At 33.0% G+C, this 26245-nt stretch overlaps 1 protein-coding gene across 1 annotated transcript in view; it reads left to right on the plus strand.

Moving 5' to 3' along the window:
* Window positions 1-26245, plus strand: part of PRKG1 (protein kinase cGMP-dependent 1) — a 3380995-nt gene that overhangs the window by 1208090 nt on the left and 2146660 nt on the right. The window lies entirely within an intron of this gene.

The following is a 26245-nucleotide window of genomic DNA, read 5'->3' on the forward strand; positions in this document are numbered from 1 at the left end:
ATTGTTCCATTAAGTGTTGTTTGAACTGATGTAAAGACTGTTGTCTCTGATTTCAACAAGTTCAAGTGGCAATGACTGCCACAGTTTAGGGGCAGGAAGGGAGTAGCTGTGGACTGTGAAAAGAAGCTTGCTGTATGATGTTATTAGAGTAGGGTCATTAGTGCATTGGCTTCTTAGGTTGCAGCACAAGAATGATGTAGTTAGTCTCATAGTTAGGGACAATGATGTGTCTTGGCATATGAGTCTGTAGGGAAGGGAACTGAGAAAGTGGTTAGCTCTTCATTGAACTGGTAGCCAGTTTGACTTTTCCAAGGTATTGCTGTGACACTCATGCTGATGTGACTTGGTGATTAAACTACAGATTTTATTAGAAAGATATGTGTGTTGGTAGTGTTTTTCTTTTCCTTTTTTTGTAAAGGCAGTGGTGAATAAGGGTTGGCCATGATCTAGTTGCATACACAGGACATCCTTTCTTAAGGCTGCTCTAGCAGGCTATGAGGAGAAATGAGATTTTTTTAGGCCTAGAACAGTAGATAGTTGAATTTGGAGCTAACTTTCTGAATGTGGTCTTGGAAATTGAGAGACAGATCAAGCAAAATGTAACAGTATCTAATTGATGTAGTGCATTCAATTGGGTTGTTGTTTAGGTTTCTGATAGGGACAGGGCTAGTGGCTTTAACAATGTTTTTGTGGAAAACAGCACTGACTTTTTATTTGGGTATTTAGTTATTTAGAACAATGTCAAATTGTTTATTTCTATAAAATCAAGTTGAAGTTGATTTTTGATGATGTCATAACTAGGGTTAGGTCTTTAAATAACTATCATCAGCATAAAGGAAGAGTTATAGATGTGGCATGTCAAGAGGTAGTTTATTTACAAAAATGGAAAACAATACTGGCGCAAGAATTAATCTCGAGGAACCCCGGAATTAATAACGGTTGTACCTGATGATAAGCAGACTCAATTTTAACTGTGAAAATTAGATTCAGAGTGTGGAATAATTGGATGGAGTGTTCAACGAGGTCAAAGGTCTAAGTAAGGTCAATGACTACTACTCCATCTCAAGCAACGTACCTTTATCCATGTCAGTTAGGATGTCATCAGTGAGTTACCAGACAGCAGTCATGGTACTTCACCTGCCAAAAAGCCATGGTGCTTCCAAGAAAGTAAGTTGCATTTATCAAGGTAAGTGGTGAGCTGGTTGTTAATAAAATGAGAGAAGCTGAAGAGTTGTCAGCACTATTATAACCCATTGACAAATTGTTTTACAATCTCCAGCACATGATTTGTTTATCACCACAGCTCAGCCCTCCAGAATAAGTATTTGAACCAGGGGCTTTGAACTATCGAGGAATTGCACTAAAGAAAGTGATTTTACAAAGCTGCCTAAACATCATTAAGGAACACAGAAACCTGGTCCTTAATTCTTTCTCTGTAAGACCAAGAACACTTCATTAGTAGGCCAAAACAATATACCAGGATGCCTTATAAATAGCATGCAACATGAATTATCAGGTCCTCTGGGATTTATTTTTAACTGTAGCCTTCAAACAGACTTTGTGCCCACAAATTGAGGACAGCAACAGTCATCCCTCTGCACTAAGGTGGGCCATCTACAGACTCATAAGTCTCATTAGTCTCATAGACAAATCCATGGAAAGAATTGTCATGGAAATGATCAATAAAGACTCAGGAAACCTCCAGATACTGGACACAACCCAATTTTAGCTTCAACAAGGGCAGATCGTGCCTAACTAACCTGGTGGATGTCTTTCAGAAGGTCACCAAATCAATGGATGAGAGCAGAACAGTTCGCACTGCCTTTCTTGACCTGGCCTAAGCATTTGACACCATGCACCCCTAGGGCATTGATGACAAACGTAAGAGGTTTGGAATAAACTCTTATGTTACCCATTGGATAGCCAGATGGCTCACAGACTGGACCTAGGAATATAGACTTGGGGAGTCCACCTGTACAAAGTGGAATCCCTCAGGTATCACTCCTAGGACTGCTCCTTTTGGCATTTACTTCTATGCAGTCAAGGCCAATGTCAATTGTCTCTGACTAAATTTGAAAATTATTGTAAATTAGCAGCAGTCATAGAATCCACCACTAACACAAATGTTCTCTAGGATGGGCTGACGCAAACAAATAACTGGTGTCAGAGCCATGGACTAAAATTAAATTCCAAGAAATGCATAATAGTATCCTTCAGTGCATTTTGTGGTGTATCTTTGTTCCAGTAGTCAGGGACTTGGGGACAAACAAAGATGATAATCTAACTATTGGCCATCACATGTCTACAGTAGTGAGGAAATTATTTTGTGTTGTGCACCTTATAGACAAGGGTATGGCATCTAGGTCCAAGAAAGTCATCATTCCACTGTATTCGGCGTTCATCAGACCTATCATTGAGTGCAATATCCACTTTGGTATGTACTTAACCAGGCACATCTATCAACTGGAATGTAAACAGAGGTTTCTCACTAGAAAAATGCAGGGCATAAGTAACATGTCTTATGCAAACTGTCTCAAGAGCCTTTCCCTATATTCTATCTCCTACAGGCTGCTGAGGGGTGATATATGTTTAGTGTCCATAGCATTGTCAGACCTCACCCTGATGGAACTCCTGCATATCTGAAAAACAAAAAGCACTAGAATAACCCATTCTATAGACATAAACCTTGCATGTGATAATGACAGGAGCTGCTGAAAAGACAGATATGTATTCCAGTCTCTGTGGAACAGGCTCCCCATTCATGTGAAGCAGAGTTCCTCCCTAATTCAATCCAAGTGTAACACTGTCAATTGGATGGGTAACAGGAAATCCATCCCTAGTTTGGCACCTGTGCCTCTAATGGACACAGGCAGCATGTAAATGTCTTATCTCCTAGGCTCCTTCTTATAAATGTTTCATCTCCCAAGCCACTACATACACTTATCAAGGGTAGCAGAACTTGTCAAAGACTTGGGATGCATGGCTAGGATTAAATAGTCCCCTGTGGTCATTAGCCTAGTAAACACCTATGAACCTATGAACTTACAGTGCAAATATCAGCAATTGGTTTCTTCAAGAACATCTAGGGTTTTACTTGATACATTACACTAGTCTGTAAGTCACTTTTTTGAGGTATTAAGTACATATGGAAATATTTCTTATTTTCAGAATTACTAATAATCAACTAGCACTACTTCCAGCATAATGTGCTATAAATAGGCATTAATAATGAATTTCAGATCTCCAACCATGGCATTTCACAACATACATCTGAACAACATGTAGCTCCTTCAGTTATGAAAATATGAATTTAAATATGAAATTATAAACAATAAGTGGCAAATGACTAATTTCTCTACTGCAAAACATTCTACATTAACAAGCTTAGTGCCATTTTGTTAATTACTTCTTGACTTTTCTAATTCTGCCTATTAGCTGATAAGTAACTTAAAGGATCTAGCCCCCAAATAGGTTTGTATGTTATATGGAGCTGTGGTTATTAAAGCACAAAAAAACAGCTGAATCCATTGCTATGGGTGATAACTGGAAGCATACAAAATTATGCTATAGGCTTGTATTAGTTAACAGGAAATTCTGAAAATCATTTGTGTCCATCCTTTGTTCGTCTTTGTTTTAAATGCATATACTTAAATTTATAGGGAATGATATCAATAAATTTTGGAGGAACAAGGGGAAAATTATAGCATTTGAGAAGTTTGTTTACCCAAAGCAGAATTGCATAAGAGGGTCTCATAAATTTCCTTATTCATTCTAACCATAGATGTATGTAAACACTATAGGTTTTATTAAAGGATTGGGTCAAGATCATTTCTAAAATATCAGTGGAGTAGCTTAAAGATAAGCAAAAGTAGGGCAATTTCTTTCTTGTCCCAAGAATGGTATGTGATGATAGGATCACTTTCACATACCATTGATTAGTAATCTTAATGAAGCTTACTTCAGACATTCATGCTTCTCATTTTTACATTGTGGAATTAACCTTAAAACCATTTCCCACATGCAGACAAAAGAAGCATCAGTGCCAATACTTTGCTATAAATTAGTATAGTGAAAATGATTAGAGATTGAATCTGGAGCAGAACTATATCATCCCTTTGCCTTAAGTAGTCAGAGAATAAAGATACCACAAGATTTATAAGACAATAAATGTTAGCTCATAGAAAAACAGGAAGGGATGAAAGAAGGAAGACTGTCGGTGCAGAGGATTAAGGCTGTGACCTGTTAACGAGTTGCTTCTTGTAGTCCAAACTTTGATTCCTTCAACCTCCTTTTGTATATTTGTGTTGAACAAGTCAATTAACCAACAGTGCTCTATGAAAATTTGGAAGTTAGACTAGGGTCTTCAACCTGCATGCCTAGTAATTGCATATGAACCTAATATCAACAAACAGGGTTCAGCTGAACTGATCTCATCCATGTCAGTAAATATTTACTTGGCTATTTACCTTGCTATAAGAAAAAATTTTCCCATGATAATTTCAACCTATTGCTACAGCAATGCGATTGGTCACCACTAAAAAGCCTCGACATGGACCTTAATAACAAATTCCTTGACATACTAAATAGTCTAGCCCTCATAAGAAAAATACGCATCAAATCCAAACAGCTACCATGTCTTTCCAGTGAAACTAAACTTCTTATCAAACAAAGAGATAGAGGTAAGGCCCTATACGAATATGCCAAAAACAAAAATGATCTCACCTCATATCAGCAGTTAAGGAACCAAACAAAGAAATGTATAAATAATGACAAAAAATACTACTTCCAAACCTCTAAATAAAAGTTCCTACACAACTCTCGTAAATTCTGGCAATCTATTAACTACCTTCTTAACCCTGGTAAAACCTCCGACCCCACCTCTTCCACATCCGATACTTCTGAATCCTTAACATCTCAATTCAACTATAAGTTTATTAACTCAAATCACGTCCATCCTAGATAACACCTAAACCTACCTCTCTTGATCCCCCCTCTACCTCTAGCGCCGCTAACTCTTTCTCCTTTAAACTTGTCCAGACTTCTTACATAAAAAAGTCCCTCAGCAAACATAAACCATGCTGCCTTGCTGCAGACCAACTCCACAATGAATTCTTAAATATCACTGCTCCATCTATTAACTACCCTATCTATATCCTTATCAATCGCACTATCTCCGAAGAAAGTGTACCTCACCTCATGAAAATCTCACGCATCATCCCCCTCCATAAGGGCGGCCCCTCCAGAGAAATCACAAACTATCATCCCATAGCCATCCTCCCACCCATAGCTAAAATCATAGAGAAATGTTTCCACCAACATCTCCAAAATCACCTCACCACCAACAGTCTACTATTCCACTGCCAGCATGGCTTTACACTCAAGTATAGCACTAACACAGCCTTAACATCATTTACTGACACCATTCATCACCTCAGGAACAATGGTCTCCTAGTCTAAGCAATTTTCCTTTACATGTCAAAGGCATTTGACACTGTCTCCCACCAACCTCTCCTAAACAAACTTGCCACTTACCATCCTAGTTTATCAACACTTACATGGTTTCAAAACTATCTATCCAACCATAAACAGACCACCAAATGGGAGAAGAATCTCTCTCCTCTGCTACCAGTGTCCACTGGTGTACCCCAAGGGTCCATACTTGGACCCCTCCTTATTATCATATTTACTAATAGTATCAACTAGGCAACCCAACTCACTACAAACATACAATATGCAGATGATACATCCCTTATCTGCTCTGCCCCCATCCCTCCAAGAACTTCAAGATAAGGCTCAAAAATCATTTCACAAAATAGAAATGTACCTATCCAACCACCAGTTCATTCTAAACCTTAATAAGACCAAACTAATGAATTTTACCAACAAACCATATGATGCCCCCTTCTCCATCCCTCTTTATTCATTCCACCAATGGAACCAAAATTGAACCCACAAACCATACCAAACTCCTAGGTATTGCTAGAGAGAACAGGCTGAAATTTGATATTCACATTTCCCTGGCAATCAAAAAAGTCCATGCCAAACTCAGATCTCTCTAGCATGCAAGAGCTTTCCTAACAAACCAAGCCAGACTAGCCCCTGCCAGATTCCAACCTCAGTCTACCCTACTCTACGTCTCATGCATATTTACAAATCTGCACAAAACTGACCTAAACAACCTATCATCCTGCTATAATAAAATTGCAAAATTTGCCAGCAATCATCCCTATAAATCTTATCACTATTCTGCTCTCCAACAACTGAACTGGCTTGAGCTTCCCAACCTATTAAAATTAAACCAACTTACCTTCAAATGCCATATCATTCACAACCCCAGTCAGTGCCCTGCACTTTCCTCCCTAGTTCATCCTCAGGTCAGTTCAAGGTCCCTTAGATCTTCAGACAGGCTGATGCTAAAAATAACCCAATCTATCAACTACCATGGTGACTCCCTCTACTCTAATAAAATAGCCAAGATCTGGGATGCTCTCCCCCAACACATTCAAAACACTCCCAGCTACTGTTATTTTAAAACAAAAACTAAAGAATATCTCAAATCCACCCTTGTAGTTCTCCCAGATAATCCATTCTCCCTCCCAATACTTACTCTATCCACCTCTCAAAGGTACTTTAACTCTGGCTCAAGCCCATTTAGAATTTTACCTACTTTGTGAACAATGTATCTTTGTTATATGCTATGACTAATGTCACTATGTAATGTTTCTCTGTCAGTCAATTCCATTCATTAGATGTTTATCTACAATGTTGTATACAGTATGATCTGTAACTAATTTTATCTCTGGTCTACCAGAATATACATGTATTATTTTGTACTATTATTAAACATTACTATTGTGTGTGGAGCTTTTCTCCTCGGGTCTCCTCCGAAAACAGGCTTCATGGCCCAGTCGGATACTACCCGGTTAACAAATGTAAATAAATAAATAAGATTATAGCTATAGAGGTATTATGATATGTATATAATCAATGTGAAACTTCATTTAGGAGACCTTGAGAGTTCAGCAAGCCAACACAGTTGTAGGGGGTGAATGTCAACTTTTTCATTTCTAACCCACATATGGATCTTAATTCAGAAATATTGGGACCTAGGAAATTTACCATTCAGTCAGCTGTAACTCCTTGACATTAAATTCTCCAAGAAGCACATCTCATGGAATTTTTTTATATGGTTTTACTAAGCCTATAGTTAAAGCAGACCATTGAAAAGTTCTGCTAATATCAGCTAATACTGATGCAAGACTAATAATGTTACCTGTTACACAGACTTGCACCACTGATTCCTGGTGAAAATGTCTGATGATCCAAACAGTCATCCAAATTTGTTTTAAAGGTTGATGAGAAAGTGACATGTTTGATAGGTAAGGCAGTCTGTTTCAGAAATGGATGGTATATTGAGTTAGGTGTTGTTGATGTGGTAGTATAGGTTTAGACCTCTCAACCAATTGGAGACAAATTTCATCAGAATCAGGGACAAGTCACAAAAAAATCAGGGACAATCAGGGACATTTTTTAAAATATTAGAGCTATTAACTTGAAACATTGACAGAATCAGAGCATATGAATTAATACACATTTTCTGAAGTAAAAGAAGTCTATAACTCTTAAGTATTGTCATTATTCATTAAGTATAATTCACCACCTTTCCTCCAAAAGTCATTAGTTTTAGGAGGGATTAAGAGGGACAGAGCTAAAATTTGAGTCAAAATCAGGGATGTCCCTGAAAATCAGGGACAGTTGAGAGGTATTAGGGTTTTTGGAATAGGCATTTTCTGAATCAGTAGTTTCATTTAGATGGAAGAGTTCAAAGACTACTGTGTCATTCTAAACTGGAAGGCTAGGGAGATACCACTACTCAGGAGTCGAACACACTGAGTTGATGGACAGGGTTTTTAACCTGTCAGAGTAGCTAAGTGAACTGAAACCTCCAGTAATTTTGGTGACTCTGAAGCTAATTTTGATGCTTTGTGTTGTACATTTCAAACAGTGCATTGTATTCCACATTGGGTCTACTAAGGGATGAAAAAAGTGGGACTATAAGTTCTTTGGATCATGAGGAGATACCACAGAGGATGCATTGTTGCAAGGTAAAAGGATTTTTTACCAAAGAGAAATAATGGTTAAAAGAGAGTCTTTTGTTAGCATACTTACTCAAGACCCTGAATGGTACCATCTTCTCTGTGAGGTAGTAGTCACATTCTGAAACAAGCATCCCTGTGTTTGAAGAGAAAATAAACAAGACAGAGAAAGAGATTTGTATTCCCAATAAAGTTAATAAAAGTTTGAACTTTTAATCCAGAGATCCATCAGACTAAAAAAAGCTGCAGACAATCTAACACTTTTAATACCTTTATATCTATAAGATAAATAACTGAATTAATGACAGCACTAACTGGCATTGAAAGCTATATTTAGTAGTTTTATTTGTATTTATGAGGCTTTGATTTTAGTTCTCTATTTATCCATCTAGCTATCTTTTGTAGACTGGATTAATCCCACTAGGCTAGTAGCCTCTTTTTAGTGGAGAACTGACATTTCATTTATACTACTAGGTGAAATTTGACGAGTGCATCAAGGTACTTCCCCTACTCTTTTACATTTATGAACATGCATTTTTGTCTGGAAATGATTCTACAGTATTGCACTTCCAGTTTCTGTTCCAGGCACGTAGGCAGCCCAGAGAAATCAGGAAGAAGATGAATGACAAAGAGAATGCAGTGAGGGGCAGCAAAATGAGAGGTAAATCCTCTATTAATGAGGGTATTATGGAATTTAACACATTGTAAAAAATAGTCGAGAAAGGGCAGGCAGGCGAGCCTGCTGATGAAGGTGCAGAAAAAGTGATTGAGCTTTCAAAAAAGAATAATGTTGCAACAAGGAATTCAGAAGACATCTTTCAGGAGAATCTCTCCAAGGATGATCTACCAGTACAAGAATGTGTTGTTTCAACCCTCCAGTCCGGAGAGTTGCAGGATGCTTTACAAAAAGACATGATCAATCAGAGTGAACCAGAGAGTGAAGTGGCAGCTTTATGGGGAAAAATTATGGAAAAAAATTACAGGAAGAGGAGGCTGGAGAAGATAGTACAAAAATAAAGTTATATGCATGGAAAGTTAAAGAAGGAGAAAAGAGAAGTGGAGAGGTGAAAGAAGTAAAGAGGAAATTCATGGTAAGAATAAGCTGTAAGAAAGAAACTGGACTGGACAGGTACGGGATACTATTATTGCATCACTGGGTGTTTCACCCAAGGAGGTAAGAGTGTTTACACATATTGTGATATAATTTTTGAATCGAGATGATACATTTTTTAGAAAAATATGAACATAAACTGTTATCCTTGGACTGAATATGTGATACAAGCTTTTAATAGAGAAACTCCAAAAAAAATGAGGAGTCATGATGCAATTTAGAAGTGAGGTTGAGGAATATGAACTGAAAGAATATTTAAAGTCAATATGTAAACACACGATAGACACAACAAAAATATATGATGATAAAGGTTTATGGACTGCAAGTTGGGAGTTTGGGATTATTTTGAAAATGGAATGTAATAATGGTGTACGTATCCATAGTGGTATTAATGTGAATGGTAATAGAGGATTTAAGTATAGAGGGCAACCTAAAGCATGTTTTATTTTTAGTAGAAAAAGTAATCATTTGATTACTGAATATGACAAACAAAAATGTTTTGTTTGGCAAAACAGGGCATGCAGCAAAAAATTTGATATGAAATGTAAAAATGTGGAGAAGCAGGATATATATGGATTGAGTGTGAAAAAGGTGAAGATATTGAAAAAAGAAAGTTACACAAGATTCAATATAGGAAAAATATAGAAAAGGAACAAGAAAAATAAGAAAGAAATTATAATGTAATCAAAACTTGGGGAAAGAGAAGGGGCAGAAGAGGTATTCAATATGAGTGAAGAAGAATACGTAAATTGGCAAGTAGAAAGAGGAAAGAAAAAATTCAATAGGGTAAAAGAAGTGAAAAGAAAATTTAAACAATCAATTGTGAAAGTCAGCAAAAAAGGCAAGGGATGAGATGGAAATGACAATATTTAAAAGATCATATAGGTATGAGAATATTTTATAAAAACTGGACAATGTGGATAAGCTTCAAAGAAAAAATACAAAAAATGCTTTCTGCAATGTCAAAATAAAAAAAAGAAAAAGAAATTATTAAGATATAAACAATTGAGTGAAGAAGTATTTAAGGAAATAAAAGATATGAGGATTTTTTTTGAGAGAGAAAAAAGAAATGTATGATGTAAATCAGCAAAACTTTAAACGATTGTTGTATAAACAAAGATACTGTCTATAAGGAAAGAAAGAAAGAAATAGCACCGTACTTGAGTAAATTAGTTGTGTCTTTCGGCTTTTCCCGGTTAGGGGTCGCCACAGTGGAACTCCGGTCCGCTAATGATTGGCAGTTGATTTTTACATGCCGAGTTGCCAGCCCTGATGCACAACCTTTAACAAAGGTACACCCATTCACGCATGTCTCCACACAGAAGACGCTCTAGCTGAGAATCGAACAGGACAACGTCTTACTGTGAGGCAACAATGCTACCGCAGCATCACCACCACAGTTACTTGAGTAAATTAGTAAAAGAGAATAAAAGAATAATAAGAACACTAATGAATAATGAAGAAGAAGAAATAAGAACACGAGAAAGAATATATAAGGTTATTAAAAAACATATAGAACATAATTTTGTTAAAAAGGACACAAAAATAAAGGAAGGCAAGAATTACTATTGATTGTAAGAGAAGGAATAGACAATATTGTAATCCAAATGGTAGAAGCAAAATCATGGTAGGAAATTTAAAGAATTTGATAAAATAAAATATGAAGCATAATGGGTCATAATAGAAGCTTATAACATAAGTGATAAAATTATTAAATTAAATCTATATAAGAAGGAAATAAGATAAGAATAAATATAAATGGATGGCTAAAGGAAGAAATCAAAATCTTCTTCTTTCGGCTTTTCCCGGTTAGGGGTCACCACAGTGGATCATCTGCCCATTCATGCTTGGCAGTGGAGTTTTATGGTGTCAAGTTGCCAGCCCAGCACCCAACCTTCCACAGAAGGCACACACACACACACACACACACACACACACACACACACCTAGGGCCAATTTAGAGTGTCCAGTCCACCTACTGCATGTCTTTGGGATGTGGGAGGAAACTGGAGCACCCGGAGGAAACACACACATGAACACAGGGAGGACATGCAGGCTCCACACAGAAGGCAGCCCAGCTGAGAATCAAACCAGAGAACCTCTTGCTGTGAGACAGCAATGCTAACTGCTGCACCACCGTGGCTGCCCAAAGGAAGAAATCAAAATAAGATTCAGAATAAAACAAGGATGCCCTGCAAGTAGTATCATATTTGATTTAGTAATGTGGATAATCATCAGTAAAATAAATAGAATACTCAATAGGGCAATATGTAAGATAATGTAAGAAATACTATTAACAATAATTACATATGCAGATAACATTATTACTTACTAAAACATTGATGGAAGAGGGAATCAAGAAATTAAAGATTTAAAGACAATTGAATTATGTATAAATAAAAAAGTAAAGATTTGGATTCACAGATAATATAGGAGATATACTGTTTAATAGAGAGATTATAGATATATTAGGGACAGTTTTGGAAAAATAGAATATATTAAAAACAATGGGAGAAAATTATTCAAGAAATAAGACATATGAAGATTTTGGAAATATAAGTTAGCATATAAGAATACTTGATAAATTATGTCTTAATAGGTAAGTTAGCATATGTAGCAAGCATGTACATCATACCAAATAACTATGAAAAAGGAATAATGTCTATAATATTTTCATTTATATGGGGGTCCAGACTGAATCCTATGAAAATGGGAATTTTGTATGTAAAGGAAGGAGGAGGAGGATCGGGATGATAAACCCACTTGTTCATTCTGTTTCATTGAACTTGTATACCTATATAAAGCTTTAACAAGTTACAAAAAAAAGAGAATATGACTCTAGTATAACATATGTTGTGTGATAAATGTAAGTACTTTTGGGAAAAAATGGAGATAGGAAAATGACTGAAAAATTGTATCAATGAAAAATAAAGGAATGTCAAAATAAGATATTCTTATGGAAATTTAAAGTGAATACAATTGAAAAATAGTAAAGAATGGTATTTAAATATGATGTAAGAACATTAATTTCATTTTCCCTTGGAAACATTTACAGGTCAAAAGGAAGAAAGGTATTAGAATGAGATGCATATGGTGTAAAACGATACACAAAAGTAAAGATTTTCTGTGGAGATTATCAATAGTTAAATTAGCTATCAATGCTAATATGCCTTATAAAAGAAAATAACGGACATGTATTAATTGTAGAGAATGTGAAATAATGGAATGTGTTTTTTTAATATATTATAATAGAGAAGTTATGGAGATAAATATGTAAAAATAAAACGTGAAAAGGTTTAGATAATATAAAACATACAGATATGAATATGCTAGTGTATGGATATTACTAAAAATAAGACAAGAAGAAGTAAAGAAAATTGATAGAATAATTTATATTCTATGGGCAATAAGGATGGAAAGATTTAATGAAGTTAAATTTAATGGGAAATGGCTACTAGCAGAAATCCTAAAGAAAATACATTTTTGGCTTTGGAAAAAAATGGGTGGGGGGTGTTTAATATTATAAAGCTGCTTTGTATTGGGTAAAGGTGTAAGTAATTGTAAATAATGCAAATAATATATACAATATTAATCATGTAAATGTATGATTATCAATAAAGAGCCCCTACTCTTTTGCATACAGGGATGCTGTTTGCAATTGCATTTCCTCCATTCCAAGCATGGAGGTGGTTCAGAGGAGCAGGGAGTTGGTGATAGCAAGCATAGAGGTTCAAGAATGCAGTGTTTCTGTGTTGAATGCTACTTTTGGTCAACAGAGTTATCATTTTTTTTGGAAAAGGAGTTGGAAGTTAAGGAGGCATTTGGAAGAGATGAGGGCATGTCAAAAGTATTAGAAAAGGCAGTTGAGCATTTTAAAAAAGTAGTTGAAGAAGCTGGAAGGATGTGCAGAAGATTGAGGATCTTTTTTAGAATAACCTTCTTGAGTCCAGTTGAGGTTGTAGGATGATTATCTTAAATAAATGATTATGCATAGTGAACCTGAAAGTGAAGTGATGGCATTCTGGGGTGACATTATGAATATAATTCAAGAGGAGGAAATGAGAGAAACTATAGAAGCCAAAAATTTATGCAGTGACACTGAAAGAAGGCAAGAAGCAAACAAAAGAGGGAGGAACAGAGTTTGTTAAGAAGTTTGACGTACATCTCAGCAGTAAGGATGAAAAAGACCTTAAAGGATATAAGGTGTGGGACTATGTTATTGCAGCCTTGGGAATATCACCTAATGAGGTAAAAGCCTTTATTCATCTTAATAGAGAGATATTTTGTGGCATAATATTTGAGACTAGGCTATATATGGAACATTTCTTAGAGAGGCTTGAAAAATAAAGACTGCAGTTCGTAGAACAGTTCTATGGTTCAGACTTTTAATAGAGAGACTGAAAAGAGAATTACTGTAAAATGTTTAATGCAGGTGGATATGGAAACATTGAAAGACTGTTTAAAAACTGCATGCAAAGAAGTATTGGGCATTACAAAAATGTGTCATGACAGAAAAATGTAATGAATGAAAGTGAAAAACAAAATAGTATACAAGAAGAAAATAAAAACATGAAGTATAAAGAAAATGAAAATAAGGAAGTTGAGGAATTAGTACTGGAAGCAAGTGAAGAGAAAGACAGTGACTGGAAAATAGTAAGGGATAAAAAAATTCAATAGGAAGAAGATTGAAAGATAGAAAAAGAAAATGTAAAAGTGTGATTGTGAAAGAAAATAGAAAGATAAGGGATAAGATGAAACTATAATGCATAGGGAATAATCTGAAAAGCTTATCAAGAAACATTAATAGTATAAACAATGTTAAAAGAAAATTAGGTGTATTGGAGTGGTGTATGCTACTTGATATGTATGTAATTATCCTACAGGATACAAGAATCTTAATGGAAGATGAAAGGAAGCAGATGGAAAACTTATGGGCTGGGACATTGTATGGAACATGAGTAAAGATACATGTTCAGTGTTTGCTGTGTTATATAATGAAACCGTTAAGGTCTTATATTATAGTAGAGTTAGATAGAATAAGTGTACTAGTTATAAGATATAACAAGGATGTTTAAAGAATTATTGCAATATGTGCGTATGTCACTAATTAAGGAAAAGATGAAATGTTCAGAAAAGTCTAAAATTATGTAGGACTGAATATGGAAATAATGGCAGGAGATTTTAATTGTGATTTGAAGAAACAAAGAAAGAAGGGAAAGATGTTAAAACAGTTTATGAAATAATGAAAACCAGAAAGTTTTATATATATATATATATATATATATATATATATATATCGGATACTATACACTGGATATATAAAAGAAATAATATTAAAACAGAGATTTATTATTTTATAATATCTGGCCCTTTTAAAATTATAAAAGAGTAACAAAAGGAAACTGGTTTCTTAGACCATTTAAAAGAAAACAAAATAGGTAAGGATAGGTAAAGGCATTAAAAGTTTGAATGAAAAAGATTAATATGAAGAAGATAGACATTGATTATGGGAAGATCATGTAGAAATTAGAATATTTTATAAAAAATGGACTGACGGGTGGTTAAGTTTTAAAAATAAGTATAGAAAGTGTTTCCTAGAATGTCAAGTGATGAAATGAGAGAAAGAAAAGCAAAAATATAGGTTAAGTCAGATAGTATTCAGAGAAATATTAAGAGAGGATAAAAACATTTATGGAAAGGAGAAGGAACTCTATGAAATGAATCAAGTGATGATTAAGAAAATGTTATAAGCAATGGTACTTTTTACATGGGAAAAAAAGAAGTAGCTCCATATATGAGTAACATAGAGAAAAAGAGAAGGTAATAAGAGAACTGGAAATAAATGAAGGAGAAAAGGTGTATACAGAAAAATATTTGGGTAATACATCAGTATACAAATATAGATTTAAGATGACAGGGATAAAAGAGAGGTGAATATGGGAGGTGAATAAGTCAAGAAGAGAATGAGAGTATGGAAAAATATAATTATAGAAAACCTTGATGAAATCTTAAAAGACTTGTATATGGGGAAAGCTATGGGATTAGATGGAATTGAGTATCATATATATTAGAATGTGAAAAATTGGAAAAACGTATACTTTGTAGAAGTTTTGAATGAATGAATAGAAAAAGAGATAAATGAAAAACAGATATGTTTGGGGGGGGCATGAAATTTATATGGAAGGAGAAGAAGCAAGATATTAGGAATTGGAGACTAATTCTATTAAAAAATACAGATTATAATATATTTATGAGAATGAATGGTAACAGACTAAGAAAAAGTGTGGATAGATTGTTGGAACCCATGATTTTTGGAATAAAAGGAAAGGATGTCAGGATTTATTATGGGTGTTGAGAGGTAATTGATGACATTATGAATAAAAAATTGGAAACTAAAGTATTGGTTGGAGATGTAAACAAACATTTGATAGAATACAATATGAGGAACTATGGGGTCTATTAAGAGATTATAATGTAAGCAACAAAATAAACATTATGAGATCATTATATGAGAATAATATTAAAATAAAATGAAATGGATGGGTAAACAAAAAATAAGAATAGATTGTGGGATAAGACTAGGTTGAAAGATGTATATTTTGGAAGTCATACAGATTATCATATAAGGAAAAACGTTTTATTAAATGAACTCTATTCTGTTAGGTAAGATTGCCTATTCAGCAAACATATATATTATCCCATCTAAAGATATAAAAGAATTGCTATTGATTATATTTTCATTTATATGTGATCCAGAAGAATTTTGTATATTCAGGAAGAAGGAGAAGGAGTAGGGTTATTCAGCCCTATAGTACATGCCGCTTCATTAAATTTGTATAAAGTGTTGAGAGGATTAAAAGAAGAAAATAGGAACATAATGAATTATGTAATGAAAATCAAATATAAAGATGTTTGGGAGTATTTAAGATATGGGAAAATATGGAGGAATAATGTCAATAACGACATTGAAGACTGTCAAGATAAGATATTATTATTATTATTATTGAAAACAGGAAGTGTGGAAAAAAACAGAAAAAATGGTATAAATATGTAATGGGTGAATGTTATATTTTTCCTTGGAAAAAACTTGGACATTGAAAAAAAGAAATGCAATTAAAATAAGGCTTATGTGGAACAAAAATATATGAATGTAAAACTTTTATGTGAAGGTTAAAGATAAGTAAACTAGCTCTCATAGCAAATATGCCCTATAAAAGGATTCAGGAGAGGGTATGTAACTGTTGTGGATAGATTGAGACAACAGAACATGTCTGAAATTGTATGAAAATGAGAAAACTGTGGGGAAAATAATATAAAATCAGTGTATTGAATGATTCTAAAACTGACAAAGATATAAACATAAACACAGAATATGGATATTATGGCAACAAAAGAGCAGAGGAAGTGAAAGAAATTGATAAAAATTGTTTTATGTTTTGTGGGTCATGCGGAATGAAAGATTGAATGAGGTAAAATATCATCAGAAATGGGTATTCACTGACATTTTGAAAAAAAGATTGTAGACAAAAGAGTGTGGAGAAATAATTGAAATATATGAAGTTATATGTTAGTTGTAAGAAATTGTAAATAATGTATGTATTAAATATATATATATATATATATATATATATATATATATATATATATATATATATATATTGCATATAATTGAAATAGTGTATATACGGTGTTATAATAAAAAAAAAGACCCTACTTTTTTGATTTTGTAATTGTGGAAGAGCTAGCTGCAACTATGTGCACATGTCTCATTCCTGGCACAGTGGCAGCTGGGATGATGGTGCATGACATGGAGGAGTTGATGGAGAGATGGGTGGCAAATGCCAGCTTGGAGCAAGAAGATTCTGAAACAATATTTTAGAACAATTTGTTTACCAAGTCTGATCTAGTGGTGATAGAAGAGTGTGTGTTTACAACCCAATGATGCTACAAAGTGAATTAGAAAATTAAGAAGATGTGTCATGAGGGGCAATGATGAATAAAATCCAGAGTGAAGAGACAGAAGAAATAATCAAAAATGTTAATGAAACAAAGGAAAGATCATATGTGGAAAGAGTTGGGAGCATGCAGGAAGAGAATGAAAAAAGAGATGGTGTAACCAATAAGTACCATTGTGAGAATACAAAGTGAAAAGAATATTGATCTAACAGATACGAGGTATGGGAAACTATAGTTTTATTTCTTTCTGTCAAGGTACAAGAGGTAAGAGCTTTTATTTTGATAAATATACTTTCTGAGGCATTATTTTTGAGACCGTTCAAGAAATGGAGTACTTTTTGTGCAAATATGAAAATAAATGATAACCCATGGAATAATTATGTGCTAAAATGTGTTATTTCAAGAAATAAAAAAAATCCTATTCAATTTTGTACAGAAGTATAAAGAGAGACTTTCAAAATATATTTAAAAATGTTTGCAAAGAAGTGATGAATATTTCAAAAGTCTATGATAACAGCAGTTTATATAGACTGGGGGATGGGATTGCAATGTTGTTTTGAAAATGTAAAAGGAAAAGATTGTACATATTCCAAGTATTATAAATGTTGATGATCATAGGGGAATAGTGAAATATTGAAGGCAACCAGTGGCATGTTATTTTTGTGGGAAAAAAGGTAATTTATTGAGTGATTGTGATAAGAATTATTACATATTTGGGGAAACAGAATTTGATGCCAAAATAAATGCATGTTAGAATTGTGTAAATATCAACAAACTGGGCATTTATGGATGGATTGTAAAAAAAGAGATTAATGATATCAAAAAAGATGGGAGGATGTACAACATACTGAAAAAGGATTGGAAATTCAAACTGAAGAGACTAGAGAAGAAGAAAAAAAAAAACAGAAGGAGAGAGAGAGAAGGTAGAAAAAGAGTCAGAAATTAGAGATGAGGAAGATATAAAATAGAAACAGTGAAAAAAAAACAATAATTCAGCCAGAAGTGTAAACAATGGGTAAAGAAAGTTAAAAGGAATGTATTTCAAAGAAGAAAAAGAAAGGAAATGACTAATAGAAAAAAGTTACATGATTTCTCCTAAGTTAAATAATAGAGTGAGTAACAGTTTAAGAATTCTTTCTGTAAGTGTAAATAGTATAAAAATACAGTAAGAATAATAGGAATTTTAGAATGGTGTAATAAATCTGACATATAATTGTATTAGAAGACATAAGATGTCTAACAGAGGTCTGAATGGAGAGATGATAAATCAGCAAGCAAAGAAGAGTGGTATTGCTGGAACTGAATTCATCCTGAAGTCTTGGTAAGTACCTTCACAGGGAGGACCCAATTTTCACTAAACCTCACCAAGACGACACTGATAAATAGACTGTATTTTATATAGCATATATCATGAACAGTAGTAGGTTAAAAAATAAAAAAGATAGCTGAGGGCTCAAGACCCAGGATAAAAAGTGCCTAATACTGGTAGATGCACTGGCGCCATTAATGGAATAAAATGACAGCATAGAAATCTCAAGACATGAAAACATCCCTACTGTGGAGCCAGGCCCAGGGGGAGGATGACCCCACTGTTTTGTAGAAGGAAGTAGTAGTACACAAAAATTGATTGCCTGGAAAAGACCCATAAGACAATAAAGTGGACTACTGAGGATAAGAAAGAAATGATGTATCGTTAATATTATATGAGAAGCCCACTTTCCAGACAGAAGAAACACAAAAAGATTGAGAGATATTAGAGAAAAAAATACTTGCACAAGAAAAACTGTCAGAAGCTTCAAATAAAAATTTGTGTTCATTAATGCAGCAGAATTGTGAAAAACATTATATAGGCCAAGAAACCTATGGGCCGTTTAGAAAAAGAAGCAACTTAGGAAGTCTGAACATATAAAAAACAAAATCTAGAGATTTTTGAAAATCATAAAAAAAAGAAACATGGACATGGGAAAGATAGAAGGCTCTGATAAATTGCAATATTTAAGCAAAGGAAAAAGTCAAATTAATCAATACAAAAAAAATCCCCAAAGATATTTGAAGAGAAATACAGACAAAGGCATCCAGATATGGTACATTTCACAATACAAAAAATAAAATCACAAAGATGGAATGTAGAACAGAGGATTAGTAAAGCTGAAGTTAAAAAAATAGAAGCTGAAGTTATGGAATGCCTGAGAAGTGAAGGATTTAGTGTAGAAAGTCTAACACAGGTTATATCACAGCATGATGGAACAATAAACCCCCCCAAGTAAAAAGAAACAGGAGTAGCAGGAGACATCTGAAGAAGAAATATGGACATGAGAAAGAGAAACAGATTTAATATGGTGCAATATTTATGCAGAGGAGAAAGCAAAACTAATCAGTGCAAAAAGAGCAACACAAATGATATTTGAAGAGAAACACAGGCAAGGGCATCTGGATATGGAAACTTTTACAGTACAAAAAATAAAACAAAGAGGAAAGTAGAATACAAGATCAGTAAAGGAGAAGTAAAAGAAATAGAATAGTTATGAATTACCTGTAAAGTAAAAAAATTAGTATAGAAAATCTAACTTTGATAGCATCATAGCAGGATAGAGAAATTGATCTCCAAATTAAAGAAAAAAAACAGTAAGGTAGGAAACGTGATCACTTGCCATATGAAAAAACTTTGGTTCCTTCCATAGGAAAATTGTACAATAATTCAATTGGAGTTGCACAGCAAGGGAAGGAACATGAAACTGTGGTTACTCTGACACAGTCAGTGTCATAGATTGATAGGACAGTGAGTTCCCATATGAAAGAGCAATGGATAACACAAGATGAAACTGAAGAGGACGTGGCACAGGAAGGTGATCTGGAACTCGCATTAGAATGCCCATAGGAAATGGAGAACAAAGATTGTACCCTCATTTCAGAAGAAAATTATCTAAGAGAGGAGTTGCTTGATCTAATACAGATGGACAGACATATTAAGATCAATGAAACAGACAGATTGCAGAAAATAAATAAAACCCAAAAAGTTGGAAGTGTGATAAAACAAATTAACACGGTAATTAGGACTGTTCATTGAGGTCCATGTGATATATCAGAAATAAATAGGATATACTACAGTACAGCTAAATTAATAACCGATAAAGTCTTTCCACAAAAACACAGGGCAGTAAGGGAAAATAAGCAGATAAATTAAATGGTATCATGGAAGTATCAAATAGAGAAAACTATAAAGCAGTTAAGATAAGAGGTGTAATTGTTACAAGAGTATAGAAGAGGGAACAGATCAACAAAACTACCCAGAAAGATAGACATGATAAAGGCAATGTGCATCAGAACAGATCAGGATCTATTGTGCACTATCACAAATAATAAACTACAAATGTCAGCACAGGCAGAAAACTTAGAAGATATGCAGATAAATATAAAGGAAAAGTACAAAATAAGCAATTTATTGATGACTCAAAAAAGTTTTATAGTACATTGGGAAACATGGAAAAAGGAATTGAAACACCACCAAAAAAAAGAAGTGTGTACATTTTGAAGAAATATCTATGAAGATCCTGTGGAGCATAACAAAGATGCTAAATTGATAACAGAAGTAAAAGAAAGAATAATACGTTCAAATGTACAGAATGAAGTAATGGCCAGAAAAATTGAAACAAAGTTAAGAAAAGCCCCTAAATGGAAAGCCCCAGATGCAGTACCTAATTTATGTCTAAATCTATTAACATCTTTACATGCAGAATTAGCCAAGAATAAGAATTATATGTATGTGTACCCCAATCAGACACCAACCTGATTAACAACAGGAAAAACAGTTGTCATATTGAAGACCAAACCTGCAAGCTATCCTAAAAACTATAGACCAATAAATTGCCTTCCAATTACCTACAAAATATACACTGGAATTGATGCCAGCATAGTTTATATTAATTTAGAAGAAAAATTAGTCATGGCAGTAGAAGAAAAATGTAACAAAGAAAAGTCATATGGTACAAAGAATCATTTGTTTTTAAATAAACTCATAATGGGGAACTGTAAAAAGGGGAAAATTTAAGTATGACATGGATAGACTACAAAAAAGTATTTGGCAGTTTCCCACATTCTTGGATAAAAGACTACTTAAAAAGGTGTAAGATACACCCTACACAGATTCATTACATTACAGTGACCATGAAACAGTGGTAAATCACTTTGCAGTTAAGCCATAATAAAGAACAAATTATTATTCCAGGGATAAAAATCCAAAGGGGGGGGGGGTATTCCAAGATGACTCTGTCACTGCTGCTCTTTTGTCTTCCCTTGAACCCATTAAGCTGTCTATTTAAGAGACTAGGTCATGGCTATAATTTGGATAATGGAAAACAAAAAAGTATAAAGACTGTTTATCTCCTTTTTGTGGATGATTTAAAAATGTATAGTTCATTAGATGTGTAACTGAAAGCACAACTGCAAGTGGTCAAATTGTTTTTCAGATGATATAAGAATGATACCCAGTGAATTCCAATAACAGTAGGAGTAATGGGTCTTAAAAAAAAATAATTTACAATTGTATTTAGATATGTTACCGATACATGTAAATCCATGCGGATTGTAGAAGGAGCCATTACTGGGCGCATTGCAGGTGATGCAAACTGTACTGCTGGCTAACATCAAAGATTGAAGCAATGCTAATTTCATGAACTTTAATCATACATTTTCTCAAGAATGGGATCCATTCCTGTCATGGCATTAGAAACCCAAACGATTTGGAGAAATAAAAAAAAAAATGGAAGAAAGATTGCAAACAGAAACAAATATGGTATGAAAACATAATATGGAATCTGGGAAATGAACATCGGTTAAGAATAGTATTATGTGAAGTATGTTAAAGATATTAGATGTAGCATTATTATGAATGCGAAGAGTAACCATCATTTTTGTCAGATGGCAAGAAAAATATTCACAATTATATCATTATATGCATATGTAGTATGCAAAGGAAAGAAGAGTTTATTTCAACAGTTACTGGACTATGTAGTAGTAATTATGAATATTATAGTAACGGGAGATTTTAACTGTGATTTGAAGCATAAAGAAAATAAGGGATATAAGAAAAATTATTGAAGTAATGAAGTGTGGGAAGTTGGTTATTTGGAATAGAAAGTTCTTGACTTATATATAATGTATTCTAAAATCAGAAAGAGATTATTTTATAATATCTGAATGAATAAAAATAACAGAAGGGAAAGCAGTTGTAACAGGATTTACAGACCATTTAGCAATGTGGATGTAGGTATATGAAAGTAAAGACTATATAACACAGGAAAACGAATAAAACAGTAAATGAAAAAGAATGGAATGAAAAGAAGTCATACAATTACGGAGAGATCATGTTACAATGAAAACTTATGTCAATTGGTCAGAATGGTGGATTAGATTTAAAAATAGATATAGTAGCATGATGAGAAGGATCAGAAATAAGGAGATATAGAAATAAATAAAAAAAAAACTATATAGATATATATATATATATATATATATATATATATATATATATATATATGGAAACTGTAACCCAAAAAGGCTGGCTTTACTCAAGAAGAACTCTAGACTAATCCAAACTCAATTCCACACTATATTAAAACAAACTATTAAGTGCTTTCATCCTGAAACTTAGGACTTGTTAGAATATAAAATCAATGCCATCCATCAAGTTGTTTTATATATGCACCCACCCAATTACAAAAAGCTTGTGATAAAACCAAAGATTGAAATTTTTACAGAGAAAGCACATTTTCTTATTATGCATAAAACTGTTGTTTGGTGCAGCACAGCGTAAAATCAACCTTTCCAAAATAACCTTATTTGACATTCCTATATCCAAATCCAGGACAAGACTAAAAATTATTTACTGATGTCAAAATATCAAATTATTTCCAAAGCCTTAAAATTTAACCAAGGCTGAATACTGACATGCTGGTTTAAATCTGGGAAATGACAGGCTTCTAGTCTCAATTGCTGTTTCATTTCCTTTACCTCTAAAAGCATCTTTAAGTCTCGCCCATAGGGTTCACCATCATGTTGTCCAATATACCAAATTCAAACATGGAGGGTTGGAGACATTTGTTTTCATCTGCTTATACAGGGTATTCAATTCACTTCCCTTTATAATATCATACTGATCTTCATAAATTCTTCTATAAAAACACCTGTCAGTTTTCCCTACATAGTAACTTGAACATCCAATACATTTAGCTAAATACTCTAACCTTTTAGACTGACTATTTCCTTTTAAAGTATACATTCGATCCTATACTGTTGTCTAACTTTAGGTTACCCACTTCCAGTATTTACGGACATTGGGCACACCTCCCACCTTTCTTGGTTCCATTCTTCTTTTTATCTGTGGTCTGTTTTTTGAATCCCCATTCAAAACATGTTTTTTTTTTTAATTTCTTCCTCTTTTATAAGTAAATGTAGGGCTGTTACCTAATAATTGATGTATTTTGGGGGTACAGCCTCAAAATATTCCACCCAGACCTTACATTTTTTTATATCAGATTGTGGGCCAAATTCGAACACCAATGTTAATGGAAACCATAGTACATTATGTGGAAGAAATGTTTAAAAAAAAAAGAAAGATGGTAATAAAATATGAAACGTTAAAAGTTTTTTCCGATCAAATAAATAAGGAAATCGAGAATGAGATCACTTTGTATGAATTAGATAAAGTTCTTAAAAGAGTTAATATAGATTCAGTAGCAGGTACAGATGAAATAAGGAATTAAATGTATAAAACGTTAATGCAATGACATTAAGAATATTTACTATACATTTTAATTTAATGGTTGAATGAAGGTTTTAGTTGTAAAGAATTGTGTAGTGGGATATTAAAATTTATTTGAAAAAGAAAATATGAAAAAGAAGATATAAAGAACTGAAGACCAGTAGCACTAAATATTACAGATTATAATTTTTTATTAAGATAATTCAAAAAAGATTGGAAAATAAGATGGAAAATATAATGGAAGAAAATTTAGATGGTATGAAAGGGAAGAGATGCCAAAAATTATTAAGCATAGTAACAGAAATTGTACTTGATATTGTAAATAGAAGAAATGATACAGAACTTATGGTATGTGATATTAATAGAACATGTGATTCAATAGAGGATAATAAATTATGGTAATTAATAGTGGCATACAATTTCAGTGATAAAATTAAAATAAATGTATGGCAGCATATAGTAAGATAAGAATTTTAATAAATGGCTGGTTAAGTAAAGAAATAGAGATGGGTAATTGACAAGACAAGACTGCCCTATGAGTAGTATATTATTTGGTTTAGTTATAAATATTGTAGTAAGTAAGGTGAATAGTAAACTGAAGAATGCACAATTTATAATGCAACCAGTTATATATACTAGTTTTATAACCTATGCAAATTATATTATTATAGTTATTAAAATATATGGATGAAGAAAGCAATATTTTGTGTGGTAGATTGTTTAGAAGAAATAGTTATGACGTTAAACAAAGATAATGCTAAAGTCTGGGGGATAAGATAAAAGTAGGAGAAATACAGTTTACAATGAAAGAAATACCAGTACTGAGAAGTATTTGAAAATATGTTGTCTGTGGAGAACATATAGATTGTCATACAGAAAAAGGCTAATTTGATAATGTCAGTATTAATGGGAAAATACCAAAACAGTTAATGGGAAACTAGTCTATCAAGTGTGTATATGATTCAAAGAACATATGAAAAAACAAAGGTTATATTTACTTTCATACTGAGATCTATATTAAATTCTATCAAGAGAGAAGCGTTGTATATGGACAAAGAAGAAGGGGTTAGGGTTATTAAATCCACTAGTTTTTTAAGCTTCATTAAATGCATTGAGAAATATAAATTTAAATAAGGAACTAGCAGCAATACCGTTTAAGTATAAATATGATTATTTTTGGGTGACAGTAAAAATAAATACAGAAAAATGTATTAATGAAGAAAAAAATTATCAAGAAATAATGTACGATTACCTGTGTAGTAAGTGATGGTTTAAAAAAGATGTTTCTTGTTAAAAAAAAGACAGGAAGTGAATACTTTATGTAATATACCTTTGATTATCTGATATGTACCAATATATATGAAATATAATGTATGTTATATTAATATAGTTTGATTACTTTTATATGAAGTAAACTTGCCTATGTCACAAATGATAATTCAATAATTCAATAAAAGTGTTTGAAAAAAAAAGAAATAATAAAAATGTGGAAGATAAAGACTGATTAAATAAAAGATCATCAGAAATATGGTATAGGAACATAATGATACAATATCATTGTGTTGAGTCTTGGAAACATTTATCAGAAGAAGAGATTATGGTTTTAAAGGAAAGAAACGTGGTGTAGTAATAAAGTAGAATGTCAGGATTTTCTAAGGGAGATTGAGAGTAAAGAAGTTGCCAGTAAAAACAAATATGCCTTATAAAAAGAAAAAGTGAGCGCATATGTGTGTACTGTGGCAAAGAAGATACCACAGAACATGTTTTTCCTAAAATGTAAAAGAGTGTAAAAATTATGGAAAAAATGATATGAAGAAAGTTTTCCAAAAATCAAAAAAATAGCAATGACATATACATAGATATGATTGAATATGTATTTATAAAAATCAAAACAAAAAATATATAAGAATCAACAAAAAGTTATTCTATGTAATATGCGAAATTTGGCACAAGACATTAAATCAAATTTTTGTTCAATGGAAAATGTTTTTCTTTCAGTAATATTAAGGAAAACAAATTGCGGTTATGGAAGAAAAAGTGGGGGTTGTAGTTTAAAGAAAAATACATCAGCATAAAAAGAGAGTTTTGTAAAATAAAAAAAATATTTGAATGTTTGTGAGTGAAGTCTTATAAACATTGCAATTTTGTAAATATGTGTAGACTTGTGTAAACGTAAATATGTAAAAATGTAAATGTGTAAATAATATGTCATGTAAATAACAAGTAAATAAAGGATCTTTAACATCCACATGAGCTACCACCAACTTACTTCTATGTATTTCTTACTGTACACAGAAAGATGAGACCATGACAAAAAGCAGA

This window comes from Protopterus annectens, chromosome 14.part0 (genome assembly GCF_019279795.1).
Source record: "Protopterus annectens isolate FY-2018-M chromosome 14.part0, PAN1.0, whole genome shotgun sequence".
Taxonomy (NCBI): Eukaryota; Metazoa; Chordata; order Ceratodontiformes; family Protopteridae; genus Protopterus; species Protopterus annectens.